The sequence below is a fragment of the Zeugodacus cucurbitae genome, chromosome 5, assembly GCF_028554725.1.
Source record: "Zeugodacus cucurbitae isolate PBARC_wt_2022May chromosome 5, idZeuCucr1.2, whole genome shotgun sequence".
Taxonomy (NCBI): Eukaryota; Metazoa; Arthropoda; class Insecta; order Diptera; family Tephritidae; genus Zeugodacus; species Zeugodacus cucurbitae.
The window spans coordinates 30,568,121-30,586,907 of NC_071670.1; the positions used below are offsets into that span (position 1 = coordinate 30,568,121).

Sequence of the window (18,787 nt, forward strand, 5' to 3'; positions counted from 1 at the left end):
AAGCGTACGTAGTCGTAAGGCGTATCAAACACACAAACAATTAATCATGAAATAAAATGAAAGCGAAAATTTTGATTGATGAGCGTAAACAATGGAAAAATATGGCAACATTCTATTGAAAAAGCAAAATAATGTGCTTAAAGGAAAATAGTAAAGTATTTGAGTTATTTTCAGTTGCAAACATTTGTAGCCACTTGACTTATTTACCGAAAAAATCTAGCGGCTTAACAGAATCTTTCGCGGTCTTTTTTCTCTTTAGCCATGCTTAATGTTGTTAATATTATTATCCTTGTGTAAATTTATGTAAGTATGTATAAATATTTCACACAGTAATAAAAAATTATTTCTAGCACTTGCTTCTAAAGAAATAATGTACTATGAACATATATATATATATTATATTCTCTCCATGAAAACTATAAGGAACGTTAAGGAGGTATTTAATCAGAATCATCATTTTTTTCTTTACCGCTTCACTTATTGTTATTGAATTGAACTTTTATAAAACTTCAATTTTAAGTATACACTAAACCTCAAACACGAAAACCAGGCACAGAAACACAAAATAAAAATGAAGAACTAAAAAACGTTAATGGAATGTAATTTTAAAACTGTAAAAGTTCAGCGACCACACATCAAAGCTTTGTTCACAGTTCCGAATTTGTGTAAGAATTTTATGCTTCATGAGACTGCGGTTTCACTGAAGAAATAAAAGGAATAATATTCCTTGAAGAAAATGTACTTATTGAGAGTTGACCTTCTCAACTTCAAAGTGACGTTTTTCTGAAAAAGATGCTTCCTTTGACAAAGCAAAAGGTGTGCAGTCAAGCGAGAGTGCAATTATGAGAACAAGTGCATTCAAATAAGAATTAATTGCCAACACAAGCGTTTGCTAAAAATGTTTTAAAGAAATTTAAGCTTTAATTGGAGGAAAACAACAAAAGCAGAAATGTAAATTATTTTTACTTAATTGCCAGTGTTTTATAAAGACTCCATTTACGTAATGGTACCTAGGAAAATGCCAATGTCATCATACAATGAATATTTATAACGGCATAAAATGTCCTTCTTTTAGCATTACCAATGGGGATTTTCAATACGCTTTGTCATCTTGGACCATATTTCCCATAAGCGTTTTCAAGTACAAAAACAAGCTATATGGGCATATGTACACTGATACAATTACTGTTAACTTAACGTAAGCTGTAGTAGAGAGTATAAAACAACATTTGCATACTCTACAATTATCGACTACTTTTTACGTTCTCAAACCCTTATATCCTCATTGTGTTCGCAGTAAAAAGTTGCTAGGCTCACCTAGTTTTTTTTTGCTATCCAAATATAAATATAGAAATAGATTTAAAATTTCTATCGTGTGTGAAAACGTAAATGAAGAAGCTGCCCCAATTTACATGAACATGAACATGAACAGGGTTACAAGGATAATTTCTTATTTTCCGGGAAACCGTTATATACATATATCGTTAAGCATGAATCATATTTAACCCTTTCATGCCAAATGTTGCCTATAGGCAACATTGTACTTATCGGCTTCTAACTCTCGTTATTTAAATATTTTTGACCAGCGGTTTTTTCGATTAGACTTATGTGTTGTGCAAGCTTACAGTTACATTTTTTGTAATGAGCTGTGCACGTATTCATTCAGTAGGCCTTCTCCGCAGAGTGGAATTGTCAAAATCGGTTTCGCGAAAAAGTGATACTGAAGTGTTTATACAAAAAGTGCTCAAAAACATAAAAAAAAATTGTTTTATTTTAAAACAAAATAAACTATATAAATAAGTAAAGATAAGAGAGTTACTTAAAAAAAAAAATTCACGAAAAAAGTGTTTAGTTTTTTTATAATAATCTAATTTGTGCCTATAAGCAACATCCTGTAACTAATGAACCAGGATACATAGGACTTTGAAATTTTTATCACTTCATATTTGAGTTTAGACTAATATATATCTGTCCTAAAAAAAATGTTAGCTCCGCCCATTTTAATTCTGACATGAAAGGGTTAATATGATGACTCTGGCCGCGAGTGTATATTATACATTAGGTTGGCAAATACTTCCGCTTTTTGCTCTTTATTCAATGCTTTATAAAAAGTGTTACAGTGATCGGTTTTAGTTCCAATAGGCGCCGTTTCGTTCGATAATCTGTTTCCATCTAGACGGCAACGTCATAATACCCCCATCATAGAAGACCCCTCCTTATTTGCGAAGAACTCAGACAGCCACTATCAAGCCTCTTTTGGGTTCAACTTTACCACCAAGGACGTTCGCCATGGACAGGAACAGGTAGAATCACTTGGCGTTATGACCGTGCTATATGGTGGATGCGATAAAACCTCCCATCCGAGTTCCCGTAGCTTCTGACGAGTTATTAACAAAGTGTGTGGTCTGGCGTTGTCCTGGTGTAACACTACACCCTTCCTGTTGGCCAATTCTGGACGCTTCTGGTCGATCGTCTGCTTCAAGCGGTCCACTTGTTCCCAGTAGATGGTAGAATTAAGCGTCTGGCCATTGTGGATGGTTCCCTTCCAATCCCACCAAATACACAGCAAAACCTTCCTGGCCGTCAATCCCGGCTTGGCCACTGTTTGGGATTCACCGGCCTTCTACCATGATCGTTTTCGCTTGATATTGTCGTCTGTGATCCATTTTCATTTTCGTCGCCAGGCACCATCGGCTTCAAAATGAGTCGAGATCGTTCCGTTTCAGCAGCATATCTCAGGCGTTGATTCGGTCCAGAAGGTCCTGCGTCAAATTATGCGGCACCCAAACATCAAGCCTTTTTGTGTATCCAGCCTTCTACAGATGGTTGAAAATATTTTGGTGACCAACTCCCATGATTTGATCGGTATTTGTCGTCACAGGTCTTCCTCCGGCATGGTGTCGTTTTCACCTGAATCGTCGAAACCATTCCCCCGCAGTTCGAAGTGATAGAGTACCAAGCCCCAAAACACCAATAATCTCATGGAACGTTTCTCTAGCGGATTTGTCTTTAACGAAGGAAAACTTTAAAATAGCGCGAATTTCGGCGTTAGTGAACTCCATATTTACAGGTTTATAACTGTTGAACGCAATATCCAAACTAATCATGTATAACGTCGTTTTGTAGGTTATGTCAAGACCTCTCAAAGATGTATAGTATATCCTGATACCTGCTCTGTAGCGCTTTATAAATAAACGCGAAATTCAAAATACAAAATAGCGGAATTCGCCAACCTAATATATGTATACATACGGTTACACAAAAAATCATATTGAACTAGTCAAATGGAATTATGTTTGCTTGGTCGACCATATTCTTGGAAGTAGTACAAAATACAATAGTAATCGTAATTGCAGCAAATAGACCAATTAGGAAAACGTTCAACTAGTGAATTAGTTGTATTGTTGGTCAACAACACAGCTGGGTGCTTTTATTGTGGCAACAAATCGTAGTTAACGACAATAACGTTAACAATTTTATAACCAATTTATTGTGACATTTTATTTTTGCTTTAATTCAGCCAGTTTTCAAAGAACAATCCATTCATGGACGGATTCTTAAGTCAAAGAAAATTAAGTAAAAGAAAATTGTTTTATTCAGTTATGGAAATACACATAACCACACTGAGATGCAACTGGCCAAAAGGAAATCTTCAGAAAAGGTGGAAATTGCCAATTTATATATTATATGTAGACCTTAAAGTTACATAGGTTTACTATTCTTGTGAAGTTGAAGATCGGAAAATGGGGTGTTTGGATTGTATTGATATGTTACTCTGCACATTGGTCGATTGTGAGAGACATCTACTTTGCATAGGGCTCTCTCGTACCTTTGATATCTTTAAGAGTCAGATAACTCACAATATATCGGTTGAACTGAGTGCACTTAAAAAGGTTCAAATTGCCGCAATGTTGGGAGAACTCACCGTACACTGGTGATTAGGCATACATGCGATGAGGTTGAAAATCCTGCTGGACGCAAACTGCCATAGCTGTATAGAGGAAAGCGAGTTGTCCTGATGTACTATCCAGCGTTCGTAAGACTGAGGTTGGAACATCATAACATACTTTAGGCGAACCACGCGAACTCATAAAATTAGTGATAGGCTCAAAGCGCTTCGGCGATACCTACAGAACGTTCTAGAAAAATTTTCCGATTTGCTTTTAAATTTTTAAAATAAAATTCCATTAACGAACAATTTATTGATACTTAATTGCAGTAAAATATGAAACATGAACTAATATGAATATTTGATAAGTCTCTAATTAAAAACGCAATTCTAATTTGCTGAGGTGTTGCAAATTATCAAAAAATTTAATGTATTATAAAATAGTAACTTTACGACGGGTATAACTTTGAAGCAATTATGTGCATACGAGAATATGCAAATATTTTTTACTGCTACAATAACGGTAAATTTCCAAATTCAAAAGCAAGCTACGTTATAGCTACTTCCAGCTGCAAGTAAATATGGTATTTTCTAACCTAATTGTGTGTATGTGAGTATGAACGAGGCTAAGGTAAACTACACCACAGTAATTGAGAACGATGAAAAGCTGGAGAAATATTAAGAAATAAAACCCAAAACTATAAAATTGCATAAACGGATCAAGCTGCAAAATGCTGGACTCCAGTCAGGGGAGTACAAACTCATAACATACATCCATCAATTTGCATTGTTTGTGAAAATGGCATGCAGAATCAAGACGTCAGAGAATTCGGGGAAGAGCGAAGAGAAGAGGGTGCATAAATTTTAGCCATGCTGAAATAAAGTACATAATAAAATGCTGAGGAAAGCGAAGCAAACCAAATATGCAGGTATACAAAGTTTTCAAACGAAACGCGTATAACCGACGTATAATCTGGAATACAATAGCGATAAAATACTGCAATATTTTGCTTACGGAATACGCGATTCAAACTTAATGCCATGTTACTCGTATAACGCTACAAAATAGCAGCAAATATGCATAGCTTTGCGTGATGGGCAGCAAGCCACGTCCACACATACACATAGAGCCAATATTGGCAACACTGTAGAGTTGCCATAGAGAAAGCAACGCAACGTTGAAATTGAAATTGAAAGATAAGCAAAATAAATGATTGTCGGAGAAGTCGCCGCAGAGTGACGAGTGATGTCAGAGAATATGTGAGCATATTATGACATGGCAATGAAAAAGCACAGAAAAAGAACAGCATAATAAATAAATACCGAAAGTCGACGCATTTTGTGGACATATATGAGCAAATTTGCATTTGACCCACATTCCTACCCCTCGCGCCGCTACAAGCGACCAACGGGTACTGCAGCTGGCTGACAATGCCGCTGGCAAAGTGAATATTTTGTTTAAGTAGAAAAATTGTAAAAATTTGCAAGAGCCAAGTATACATTTAATCATAACATGAGTATACACATGCATACAAACATATGTGCATACATTACTCGCTTGTTTGTTTAGGAATGCTCCTATGTAAATAATACTCGTGCATTAGATTTGCGCCATTGTTTGCTTAAAGTTGTCTGCATTACAAATCCACAAATCCCAACTAAGCCAATTGCCAGACGATAATCGATTGATAGATTTTATTGCGCTCTTCGCACTGCCACCCGCCCTACGCCTACCGCCCTACGTAGCGATCACTTCTTTCTGCTCCCCAGCGCTGTGCTGCTTTGAACGCATTATTTATGTATTGTATGTAATTTATTCATATTCATTGGCAAATTTGCATAACTTGCTAAGACTGAGGAACATTAAACTGTTTCACCCTAGTTTCAACGAAAGTGCAGAAGGCGTGGCTGGTGGGCGGCATACGCTCAAAAACGCTGATATTACCAATAAACTTTAACAATCGGAAAAAGGGTTAGGTCTCCCCGTTGGCGCTATGCACTTGCAGCTTTCTTGTAAGCAGACGACTATAAACGTTCGTCTATAATTTGTGGTTTAACAATCTCCCTTCTGCGTTTTCCGACAATCCAGCGGCTTCGCGTCTGCATATGTATGTGGTTTTGAGGGGCGTGTAACAAAGTATTGGTATTTGCTCTTAATATGGCAACCACGTGCACACATATGCTGGCAGTCACAGTTTGATCAAAGCTCATGCACACATACAGCGTTTTATGTACTCTCGCCACATGCACGCTATAAATACTGAAATGAGGGCGCACTTTTGAATTTGTGTTGTGTTTCTTAAATTTTAATAAAATTTTTGTTGTTCCACGTTGCAAAGTAAATATATTTCTTGCTAAAGGCACTAGTTTTTCGGTATTGATAAGGTGACCCATATATTGAAGGTTAGTGACAATAAGTTATATATTTTTCATATAAAATTCCAAATACTAGTTTGGTAAAATGGCAATTATAGCGATAATTTATAAAGATCCTGACATCAATATATATACATATATTTATAAATATATTTGGCTAGGCAGTCATTCCTACTGTTTGTAGCCAATTGGAAATACCAAGAGAAACCACGTCACTTTCCACCAGGCCTTTCCTCTGCTTTCATAAGCGGGTATTGCATCGAATACTATCAAAGCTGGAGAGTTTTCGTCCATTCGAACAACGTAGACGCTGTCTTTTTATTCGTTGAACTATGTCTATGTTGTCGAACACAAATGTTTAAAGGACCATATATTCCGTAAAACCTTTCTCTTGAAAACTTCAGTGTCGTCCACATTTCTGCACCTTACATGTAGACGGGAAGAATGAGCGACTTGTAGAGTTTGGTTTTAGTTCGGCGAGAGAAGACTTTACTGTTCAATTGCCTACTCAGTCCATAGTAGCACCTGTTGGCAAGAGTGATTCTGCATTCAAGTTCAATGCTGATGGCAACAATGGTGTTGATGAGAAAAGTTTCTGACTACGGTTTTAGCCCAAGTATCCTCTAGGTAGCCAACAAACATCCGTTTTGATGAGAGCTAAAGTGAGGAGTGCTTATCACAAAGTTTCAAAAAGTGGGCATGGTCTCTCAAATACACTTTATACTTATATATATGTACATATTAACAGCAGCTACACATGTGGTCCGCTCAAAAAACGAGCAATGTATGGCATATATGATGCAATGAAGCATGACGTCGGTGTTATGTGATGCATAGAATAAAAACATCGATGCATCGAAAAAGTATCGCTTTTCCGAAAGTTGACGGTGCTTTCAAAATTAAATGGTTGTCAATCTTGGTTTCCATTTAGAGCAGTGCTATCGTCCATATGACAAGCACAATCAAACAAACCTTCCGTGAAACTTGTGAACCTTTTTTTTTTTTTTTTTTTTTTTTTTTTTTTTTTTTTTTTTTTTATAGTAGGGGGAAGCATCGAAAGCCGGAGTGCGGAACTTTAATCCGCTAAACCTATATTACTTCGTGGGAGTGACAAGACATTCTTAAGTCTCCTCTATGGCACGGACTGACTGACGCCTAACCTGTTGTACCTGTCTCAGTTCTATCATAATTGAGGCTGTCGCTTCGCTAACTGCTTTCCACTTATTAGGGGACTGACACATAAGTGCAGTCAAGTTTTCCACCGAAAAACTACCACCAAGTGCAGTTTCCAACCTGTCCCTTACGTTCAAAAATCGAGGGCAGTGAAAAAATACGTGTTCAGAGTCTTCTATGGACTCCGTACACACCGGACAATACGGACTATCGTCGTGATGGAATTTATGGAGATAGCTTCTAAAGCACCCATGTCCACTCAATATTTGTGTCAGATGGAAATTCAGGTCCCCATGCTGTCTATTTATCCATGAATGGATGTCAGGAATAAGTCTGTGTGTCCACCGTCCTTTGGTTGAGGTTTGCCACCGCTTTTGCCACATTGTTGTGCTCTTATTTCTCTCTTCTCTCTTTCTTATTTCTGTTGGTTCTGATAATTCGCTTAATCTTGCGAATTCGTCACCCTGGATGTCTATGGGCGGCATACTTGCCAATACTTCAGCTGCTTCGCTGGATATAGTTCGGAAAGCACTTATTACTCTTATCGCTGAGAGTCGATATACAGCAATTATTGGTTTCGCATACGCTTTAATGTCTAGCGCCTGGACCCATATTGGGGCCGCATACAATATTACCGAGCTCATAGCTTTAGCAATTAGAAAGCGTCGGCTGGAACGTACGCAGCCTCTGTTTGCCATCATTCTTGATAAGGCGTTATATATCTTATTTGCCTTATTTGACGTGTAAGCCAAGTGCTCCTTGAATTTAAGCTTAGAGTCTAATATTACCCCTAAATACTTCAGCTGTGGCTGTGAAATAATCGCACATTCCCCGATAGTTATAGTAATTTTCTCCTCAATTTTCCTGGTACTTATGAGCAATACTTCTGTTTTGTGCTCAGCCAATTCCAAACTCATGGAAGAGAACCATTGGCGCAGACCATTTATACATTCATTACATTTGTTCTGAAGGTCATCAAGCTGCTTAGCTACTGCTACCACTACAAGGTCATCCGCGTAAGCGACTAATTTTACGTTATTTGGTTGTGGTTTTCTCAGCACCCCATCATACACGAGATTCCATAGAAGAGGGCCTAAAACAGAGCCTTGTGGAACTCCACTAGAAATAGAGTAGCTCTTAATTCCTTCGTCGGTGTCAAATATCAACTTTCTGTTTTCAAAATAACTCATAATAATATTTGTAAGGTATTTAGGGGCGCTTATTTCATATAATGCTTTGAATATATTTGTCCATTTTGCAGAGTTGAACGCATTCTTTACATCCAGGGTGATCAGCGCACAATATTCTTTTGTACCACCTTTCCATCTTTTGCCACTTACTGCACATTTTGCGGTGTCAACGACTTCTTTTAGAGCGTCGATAGTGGATCTCTTTTTTATGAAGCCGTATTGTCTCTCTGACAATCCGCCAACTTCCTGGATTGCAAGCTCCAAGCGATTTCTTATTATGTTTTCGTACACTTTACCCATTGTGTCGAGCATACACAGAGGTCGGTACGATGATGGTTCTTCCGGTGGTTTCTTTGGTTTTGGTAGTAAAACCAGACGCTGAACTTTCCAGGCGTCGGGGAATACCCCTTCTTTTATACATGCGTTGTACATTTTGGCAAACAGTTTGGGTTTCAAAGTTATGGCTACCTTTAGAGCTCTGTTGGGTATGCCATCTAATCCAGGCGCTTTGTTGTTTTTAATTTTTTTCGCTATATCCAGAAGTTCTTCTTCCGTAACTAAAAGGGGTGACTCTGAAATTTCATTTCGCTCAGCAATGTTAATTGCTTCGTGCGTCGGAAATAATGCCTCGACGACTTTCTTCATGAACGGAGCGCTTTTAGGTTGTTGCGACTTATTTTTGAACTTCGACATACAGATTTTGTATGCAGTTCCCCAGGGATCAATATTTGCTTCTTCGCAGAGCTTTTCAAAGCAGGATCTTTTGCTGCGAGTGATGGCTGACTTCAGGAGCTTCTTATGTCTTTTAAACGTTTCTTTAAGAATATCTTCGTTTTCTCTACCCTGGTTGCGCTGTAAACGACGTCTTGATGAATGACAGAGCTTCCTCAGCGTGGCAATTTCATCGTTCCACCAATATACTGGGCGTCGTTTGTTGTGATGTTTTGACCTTCGCATTGTTGCGTCGCATGCTGCGAACAGCTCTTTTCGCAATGCGGATACTAAGTGGGCCGCGTCTTCGCCTGGTGCCTTTGCTGCACTCCAGACTATCTCAAAAACATCAGTATCGAATTCGTTTTGCTTCCAGCTTCGTTTCTGAGCAGTGTTCCCTCTCGGGGGTTCCGTTTCTCGGGACACTGAAACTTCAGCAACGATAGCCATGTGATCACTATATGTAAACATGTCTGACACCTCCCACTTAATCCGCATGCTAATTGCGTCATTTGCAAACATTAGGTCTATTATTGAACCTTTATTTCCTTTTTGATATGTGTTTTTGGTACCGCTATTTATTAAAGTAAGGTTTGTTTGACTCAGGAATTCTAGTATTAAGCGCCCACGATGGTTTGTACTTCTGCTTCCCCAAGCAGTAGACCATGCATTAAAATCGCCTGCTATTATTATCGGCGATTTGCCTCTAGTTTCTAGAGATAGCTCAAGGAGAAAGTTTTCAAATTCCGAGATTGATGCGCTGGGGCGGGCATAGCAACTTACAAAATATATACCATGTATATTAGCCCATGTGAAACCAGTTTGAGCTGCTCTGGAGCATGACGTGAAAGGTTTTCCTTTGCAGGACCATATTGCCGCCTTGCCACTTATGTCTGAGATCCAAGTGCTTTCCGAGCGCTGAATATATTGCTCGCTCAATAAGGCAATATCGATATTATTCTCTAACAGCGTCTGTTTTAGCAGTTCTTGTGCTGCAGCGCAATGATTTAAATTTAACTGCAATATTTTCATTTACGCAGTGATTTTGACATTTCTAAGTACTTGGGGCAAGTGGTGCTCATGACTGAGTGATCTCCTTTGCAAAGCATACAGCTTGGAGCGTTGGTACATAACTTTGCAACGTGTCCCCCGGTTCCACAACGTGTGCAGAGGGAAGACCTGTCAATCGGGTTGCAGCATATTCGTGCCATGTGACCTAGTTGAAAACACCTAAAACAACGAGGTATAGGGGCATATTCCCTGAGGCGACAAATCGACCATCCGATCTTTATTTTGCCACGCTTAAGTGCCGCTTTGGCATCTTGGGCGCGAAGACACAACAGAGCTATCTGTGTGCCGCTACGTGTTTTTCGCATATTTTTAATATTCGATTTCCCTAAGTTCTGGAATCCGCACTCCTTTTGCAATGCGTCGCAAATTTCTTCAGGAGTGGTTATTTCATCTAAATCCTTACATACTATTGTAACATTGTGGCTTTTTGGCTGTATTATAGCCATCTCTCCGACCACTTCCTCTAGGGCATTCTGAAAAGTTTCGGCTTTCTTGTCCATTTGATTTTTCAGTTCCAGTAAAAGATCTCCTTTAAGAGTTTTTCTAATATATGTCACATTCGATCCCAAATCTTCGAGCTCACTGTTGCTTTTTATTTTACGCAATATATCAGCATAAGAAGCGCCGTCTTTTTTGGTTAAAATAATAGCGTCTGGTTTCAATCTGATTTTTTTCTCTATTGGCCTCTTCTTCTTTACCACATCCACCCATTTTTCTCCTGCGCTGGGTTTATTTCCTGCTGATTTCAAGGTCTCGCTATATGTTGGCTGCGATTTTTCGTTTACATTCTTATGTTTCTTTGTTGGTGGTAGTTGGCCTTGTAACTCCCGCAGTCTTTTTGGAGTAATTACCTCTTTACTAATAAGCACTTTCTCCACCATAGTTTTCTTCAGTGCACTTTCGTTTTTTTCTGCTTTATTATACAGACTCACTATGCTGCTTACTACATCGCGCATGGCTTGGTTAATGTGTCGTTGGCCAGACATAATGTTTTCTAACTCTTTAATCTTAGTACCAAGTTTACTGAAAACATTTGCAGTTTCACCAATCTGCGGTTCCAGATTTTTTCCACCGCTTTTAACTTGGTCGACATTGTCGCCATTCTTTGTTGATCCAGAAGCTGTGGGTACCTCGTTGTTGCCGTTTGGAGGCGTTCTCATTATTTTGGAGTTCCTCCTAAAAGGATTCTCCGGTGTTCGTCGATCACCATTTTCAGAGGCCATACCTCCGCAAAAAATGTTTGAGAACACCTGTCAGTAAGGTACGTTCAGTTCCTAACGCTAACACTCTATTTATATTTCCAATGGTTGGCAACGCCAAAACCAAAGGAGAAGAGAAAGCACAAAGGGGATCAGCTGATCGAGCAAAACAAAACGGCAGAATAGATTAAACGCACGTTTTTTTGTCTCAATCGCTAATAGGGGAAATAATGTTTAATTTTTTCAATTTGCCGCGAAAAAAACAGGCAAGTGCAAATTAATTTAAATAAAAAAGCAATTTCTACTTATCTATTCCTGTAGGTATAGTGTCCAGACAAAAGATTTCCAGTTTCCTGAAAAGCTTCAAGCTAAACTATTGTTGTTGGTGTGAAAAAACTTGGAGATTCGTACAAAACCCAAGGGCCTCACAAAAAACACGTCTGCTTCACTCTAAACACTCACTCACATCTTGTGAACCTATCTTAAGCGTTTTGCATATCAAGTGACCTCGACATAAAGTTTCACGCTTCCTTGCTAATTCCTTAAAAATAACGCAAAAAGTGGCATACATTCCAGCATAGTCATAAAATAAACTGAAGGAAAATAACAGTAAACTGAAGAAAAAATACTTCGTTCATTAAATGCACACCCACAATATCAACGCAGTATGCGGAAAAATAAACAGGCGAACCTCGAGCAAATGCCTTCGGCAAATATTGCCACACAGAGTAAACAATTAAACAACCAACAAACCATACAAATGCTAAACAAATGAGACACCAACAAATATTTTTAGCTATTTTCGTATACGAAACTGTTGCTATCAAAACTGTCAGCTGTGCGGCTTCTCAGTCCCCCAAGCATCAGCAACATTTCACAGAGCTCAGAAGCAGACGCAGTTATGCGTTCCGCCAAGATGTGGGAAGCCTTTAAAGGCGAGATGTTTACAGATGGCATGTGCCGCTAGGGCAATTTACGCGAAAGTAACTTGGAAAATATTGCCGACTAGTAGGTGCAGCAATTAGCAAGCAGCGACATGCAAATGTAGGTTAATGAGCAGAAACGGGAGCATTTAGGAAGTGGACTTGAGTACACGTCGTGTAAGTGGAGGCGCACGCAGTAAATATGTTCTGCACTAAATTTCGCTTAATTACTGCTGCACAAGCTATAAATCGACCGATGTGAAAGTGCTATACTTAGTAAAAGCACCACTGCAACATACACATACTCAGCCACAATATAAATAAATGTTAAACATCACACACACACACATTCGCACCGATTTACACGCCTGCAAACACATTAAATTCTTGTATGGTAAGGGGCGCACAGCACTTTTCGCCTTAGCAGCCATACGAACTTCGCACTCAAGCGTATCACATTGAACATTTACACACCCGAACAAAGCATTTATGCAAAGTGCTAAATTATGTGTCGCGTACAGCGCAAACGCGACGATTTCATTTATCGATGCTGAGGGAAGCAACAGCTCAACAGCGCTCAAACTGAATTTATGCATATTTGCAGCATATTCGACAATGCCAACTAACAATAAGCTCAGGCAAAATGCATAAGAATATGAATTATGTAGCACAACAATGTGGTGCGCTCGGGCGTATACGCAACATTTGAGTGCTTGCAACAAAGACGCGGCTCATATTCATATTCATTATAGCGCACAGGTGGACAGGGTGGTTACCGAAGTGGCTTCTTCTTCGAAAGTTAAAGACTAAAAAATATCGACATATTAGGGGCTTATTTAAAAGAAAATGCGTTTCACAGTCAGTTGGTTTCTATTATGAATATTCATCTTGAGCGTCCTAAAAATATATATAATTAGCACAGTTGTACTCTTTAAAACACGCAGAAGGTAAATTTCGTTATGGTTATGTGAGAAGCTGTACTCAATTTTACTAAAAGTACACTTTTCTGTTCAAGTAGTGAATTTTAGTATATATTTGATGCCCTGATCCAAAATTTGTTGTTAGTTTTTGCCTAGAAGCTCACATTTTTGAAATACTACATTTTAGTGAAAACCCATTATTCACCACTTTATTAATTTAAAACAATAAAGAGCGGGCTAAGTTCGCGTTAACCGAACTGTTTACTGTTATCAAGATTACACACAGTTCGTCCCGTATATTCGTCACAAAGTCAGCTAAAATAACGAAAATCATTATATATGATATAAGGGACTGGGGTAATTACTGGACCGATTTTACTTATCTTCACCATCGAGCTACAATATATCCAATAATATACGCTCTGTTAACTTTGTTAATATCTTTCACATGTTAACCGATCATTATTGTATAAAGCCCACCGCTTTTTTGTAAAACCTATAATTCGTATATGAGAGCTAGAGGATCTTATAACCCGATTTCACCCATTTTTAACTCAGGAACACGTTATTAGAAGAAACAGATTCCCTCACTCCTCAAATGAAGTGTTTATGTCAAGGTTTCTTCCGTTATCTTCATTGGTTCTGGAGTTATATATTGTAAATTTCAGAATTGTGTCGTCATTATAACATAGATTGTTTACTATTTTTATACTCTCGCAACAAAGTTGCTACGAGAGTATTATAGTTTTGTCCACATAACGGTTGGTTGTAAGTCCTAAAACACTTAAAGTGTCATAACTAAGCTATAAATAAAGCTATGGAAGTAAAATTCGAACTTAGCCCTTCCTTACTTGTTTAAATTACTAAATCACTCTTGCCAACAGGTGCTACTATGGACTGAGTAGGCAAGTGAAAAGTAAAGTCCTCTCTCGACGAACAAAAACCGAACTCTACAAGTCCCTCATCGTTCACGTCCTACTTTATGGTGCAGAAGCGTGGACGGTGTCAACATCCGATGAGACGGCACTAGGAGTTTTCGAGAGAAAGGTTTTGCGGAAGATTTATGGTCCCTTAAACATTGGCAACGGCGAATACCGCAGACGATGGAATAATGAGCTGTATGTGTTATTCGACGAAATAAACATAGTCCAGCGAATGAAAAGACAACGGCTAAGTTGGCTAGGTTAGGTTGTTCGAATGGACGAAAGTGCCACAACTCTGAAAGTTTTCGATGCAGTACCCGCTGGTGGAAGCCGAGGAAGAGGGAGGCCTCCACTCCGATGGAAGGACCACGTGGAGAAGGACCTGTCTTCACTTGGTATTACCAATTGGAGCCAAACTGCCAAAAAGGAGAGATGCGTGGCGCGCTGTTGTGGACTCGGCTATAACCGCGTAAGTGGTGACTACGCCAGTCAAGAAGAAGAATAACATAAAAATATATAACATGAATTAAAACAGGGAGTTGATAATAGCGAACAAGAGCGAGCCGTAGGCGCGTGTAACCTTTTTAAGTATAACTTATATATTAAAAACTAGAGCTGATAGGGAAGAACTGCTTTTATATTTAGATTTAGCGCCCCAAATACAGCTAAAATCAGCTTCAAATAAAAAAAAAAACAAAATTTTGTTGGCCTGTGCAATTGTAAAGGCTGTCGCTGTTAACTTTAGCGTTGGAATTAATAAGTTATTTTATGTATTTTTTTATGTGTTACAGCTCTCTTTCCGATATTTTAATATTTATCTTTATATTTTATAACAACAACTTAACCTGTACGACCAACTGCCAAATTCAACTCTGATGTTTAGAATGCTTTTGTTGTCGTGCCCTGATCGAATTCATTAAGTAGTTGCATTTTTTTATTTTTGTTGGTTCCTCAGTTTTTGCCTTTATTTCGAATTTATCATTTCTACGTATTTTATTTTTCACATTAGATGCATTTGAGAGTACGAAAACTTTGAGTAACTTTTTTATTGTTATTATATTTTTAGAGAAAACAACCCAGTGTTTTCTTGATAAAATGCAACAAAGCCAAAAGTGAGAAACGTGGGTTCAGTAACAAATAAGTAACCAACGCAAATACAGTGGAAACTTAAATATAGCAAAAAGAACCACATAATAAAAAATCAGCAAAATTCTAAGGAATTAGTTTTAAGGTTTTTCGAAAAACTTTTGTGCATATTAGTAAAATAATCTTTTTTTCAATACTATATGAAAACTCATTGGCCGTTTTTATGTGTTTTTATAGCATGGTTGTGGATATTCACTTCCTAGAAGAGGCAATTATGACAGTTATGATTGCTGAAATACACAACCACATCGAAAATATCCACAATTGGTTTTCTAATTATTTTCTTTACTAACAAAACAATTATATTCTAACTAATACGAAACTAACAACTAGCAAAGCGGAAATAAACTATTTCATATGAAAACTTGTTGTGTTTGATCTACAATGGAATCAAAAACAGCGCTGTCAAATAAATATAATTTGAGTGAACTAGAGAATTAAAAAATGAAATCTGAAGCAAATTAACTGCAAAAATGTCTCAATAAATATCTATGCTGCTGTTATAAAGCTCACTATTTTACATCCAACTAGCGGACCTGACAGACCACCGTGATCCCGCCAATAGGCCAAAAATCAATAAATCCATCTCACGATTTTTTTCAAAATGTATACCTTGGGCTTCGAAATTGTACAAACTTCCTATTAGTAAACCGGGTTTTCCTAGAAAATTAACGGTACTTTCTAAAACTAGAGTTAAATACATGAACACCTGTAGATTTTTAAAGACAGATTAACGACTCGATATTATTTTTAATGGATTTTAAAGTTAAAGGAATTTTAACTTCTGAAATTAATTAAATCACTTTAGTCGATTTGTGTTTTTTGTGAAATTAGTTTTTGATTTCACCAATTTTTATATCTCTTTTGTGCGTCTTCCATTGTTTTACATAAAATTTTAATTGTGTTCCACCCCCATCCCCTCTTCATTTTATTTTATATTGTCTTTAGCAGAGTTTTAGGGCAATAAAAGTGTTAAAGCTAGGTGCGGAAATTTGCGGATGTGTTTGCAATCGTCAAAATACTAATGCTCTATGAATTCACTATTTCAAACTGTGTACTGCTTACCAGAGGTGACATTATAAGTTTTTGTTCTAATTATAATGGCTGTGAAAAAAATTAACTGTATTAAATTCGTTGATGAATTGCTTTTTATACTCTCGCAACAAAGTTGCTATGAAGGATCGCACTATGAAGGGGCATATTTGGATGTAATTTTTTGGGGAGGTGGGCGTGGCCCCGCCCCCAAATAGGTTTGTTGTAGATATATCGGAAACCAATAGAGCTATATTAACCAAACATTCTGCAGTCGTTTTTTTTAGCCACTTTTTAATGAAAATTACTAAAAGTGGGTTAACTACTAACGAAAAACGTCAGAAACACTAAATTTCACATAAAAAATGGCAGATTGAAGCTGCACTCAGATTTTTTTACAAAATGGAAAATGGGCGTGGCGTCGCCCATTTTTTTCCTTATGGGTAAAAAATGTTTTTGTTTTTTATTTAAAATTATCACGTACTTGAATCTAATCTACGTAATAATTTAAAAAAAAAGCAAAAACCAAAAAAACAAACAAAAAAAATTAAAAATTTGAAAAATACAAAAAAATTAAAAAAATATTAAAAAATAAAAAAAAAAACAAAAAGGGATTAAATGTCTGCTACGTCCACGTCGTTAATCCTGGGTTACGCTAAATCCTGATAATCATAGTGCATAAATCAATGATTTTTCATCATGTTCTGAGTTGGTTTTTTATTTGTAGCTCATACACATATTGCTGTCCCAAAATTCCCTTTGGGGGGTAAAAAGGTGATGAAATAAGGAACATTTGAAGATATTTTCGAAAAAAATCGAAGGGGGCATAAGTTGTTAAAAATTCCAAAAAAAAATTTTTTTTCATTTTTTGCTATGAAATATTAATTTTAAAAATTTTTACGATATACAGTTTCAAAGTTTGAGAAATTCTGTACAAAAAAGTCACATGCTGTTTTAAAATCTGTTCATTAGTTTTAAAATTATGGCGGTTCGAACATTTTTTTACAAAAAACTTTGGCCCCTTATAATATGGCAACCCCGCGTTACACAGACCTAAAACCATATGTTTTATTTTAGGTTTTACATGCACTATAAGATATATAATTGCCAAATATTTCTGGCCTAGGCAACACTAAGTGTTGCCAGGTGCAATCTGACATTTCCATTGGAAAGTTTGACATTTTTTAGCATAACATCAATCAGAACGTTTTGTCATTTAATCGTGAATTGTTTTATTTACAGGGAATTAAAAAATTCATCTCGGCCAAAAAATGGAATTAATTCGTGAACATTTTTGTGCGATCATTTTTCACAACTTTCGACGTGAATTATCGCGACAAGAGTGCATCGATGAACTAAAATCTTTGTATGGCTATGAAGCACCATCCTAATAGCACTGTGAAAAACTGGTACAACGAATTCAATCGTGGCCGACGCTCGCTCAAAGAGGAATTCCGTGAAGGTCGTCCAAAAACAGCCGTTGTGCCTGAAAACATCGTTGCCGTACGTGAACTTATAATGCAAGACCGTCATGTAACATACCTTCAGAGAGAGGCATGCCTATGCATTTCTCCCACCAGCATACATTCGATATTGCATGAACACCTGGCCGTAAAAAAGGTTTGTTCTCGTTGGATCCCGCACAATTTGACAATCGCTCAAAAAAAAGGCTCAAAAAAAGTGCTTCGAAAATTGGTTTGAGCGCATGCAAAAGTGTATAAATCTTGATGGAGAATATTTTGAAAAACAATAAAACCATTTTCGATGATAAATATTCCTATTTTCATTATTAGGCCAGAAATATATATAGCAGCCCTCTTATAACAACATAATTGGAATTAATATATAATTGGATTGTAGTTTGGTACACCGATGTCGCTACTATCCAAATATAAAACATTTCGCAATCAAAAACTATTTTATATATCTTTAGGCGGTTTCTATACAGTAAAACTGGCGTCATCTATTTTTGATAAATATAAGACATCAAAATCAAAAATGCATAAATTTAAAATTAATTAAATGCACTTTTTAAATTGGACCGAATGGCGACTGACTATAAACCATTCTCGAAGCCAACTAAAGATACACAAAAAATTTCATTGAAATCGGTCCAGACGTTTAGGAAGAGTTCAGTGACATACACACGAGAAGAAGAATTTTTAACATATATTAAGATATACAAAATAATTTTGTATGATTCTTATTTTGTTACGAAAAAATGTCTGCCATAC

The 18,787-nt window shown here is 37.2% G+C and overlaps 1 protein-coding gene across 4 annotated transcripts in view; it reads right to left on the reverse strand.

The window, feature by feature from the left end:
• LOC105216462 (sex peptide receptor) overlaps positions 1-18,787 on the reverse strand; it is a 105,471-nt gene that overhangs the window by 65,820 nt on the left and 20,864 nt on the right. Inside the window, exons 1-2 of one of the 4 annotated variants that reach the window (XM_054232590.1) lie at positions 12,087-17,055; positions 3,926-7,257 (exon numbers count right to left, since the gene is read on the reverse strand). The exons of the other annotated variants lie outside the window; for them this stretch is intronic. The gene's annotated coding sequence lies outside the window, so the exon portion shown is untranslated. Of the gene's footprint in view, positions 1-3,925; positions 7,258-12,086; positions 17,056-18,787 lie in introns of those variants that run through there. 4 annotated transcript variants of the gene reach the window in all.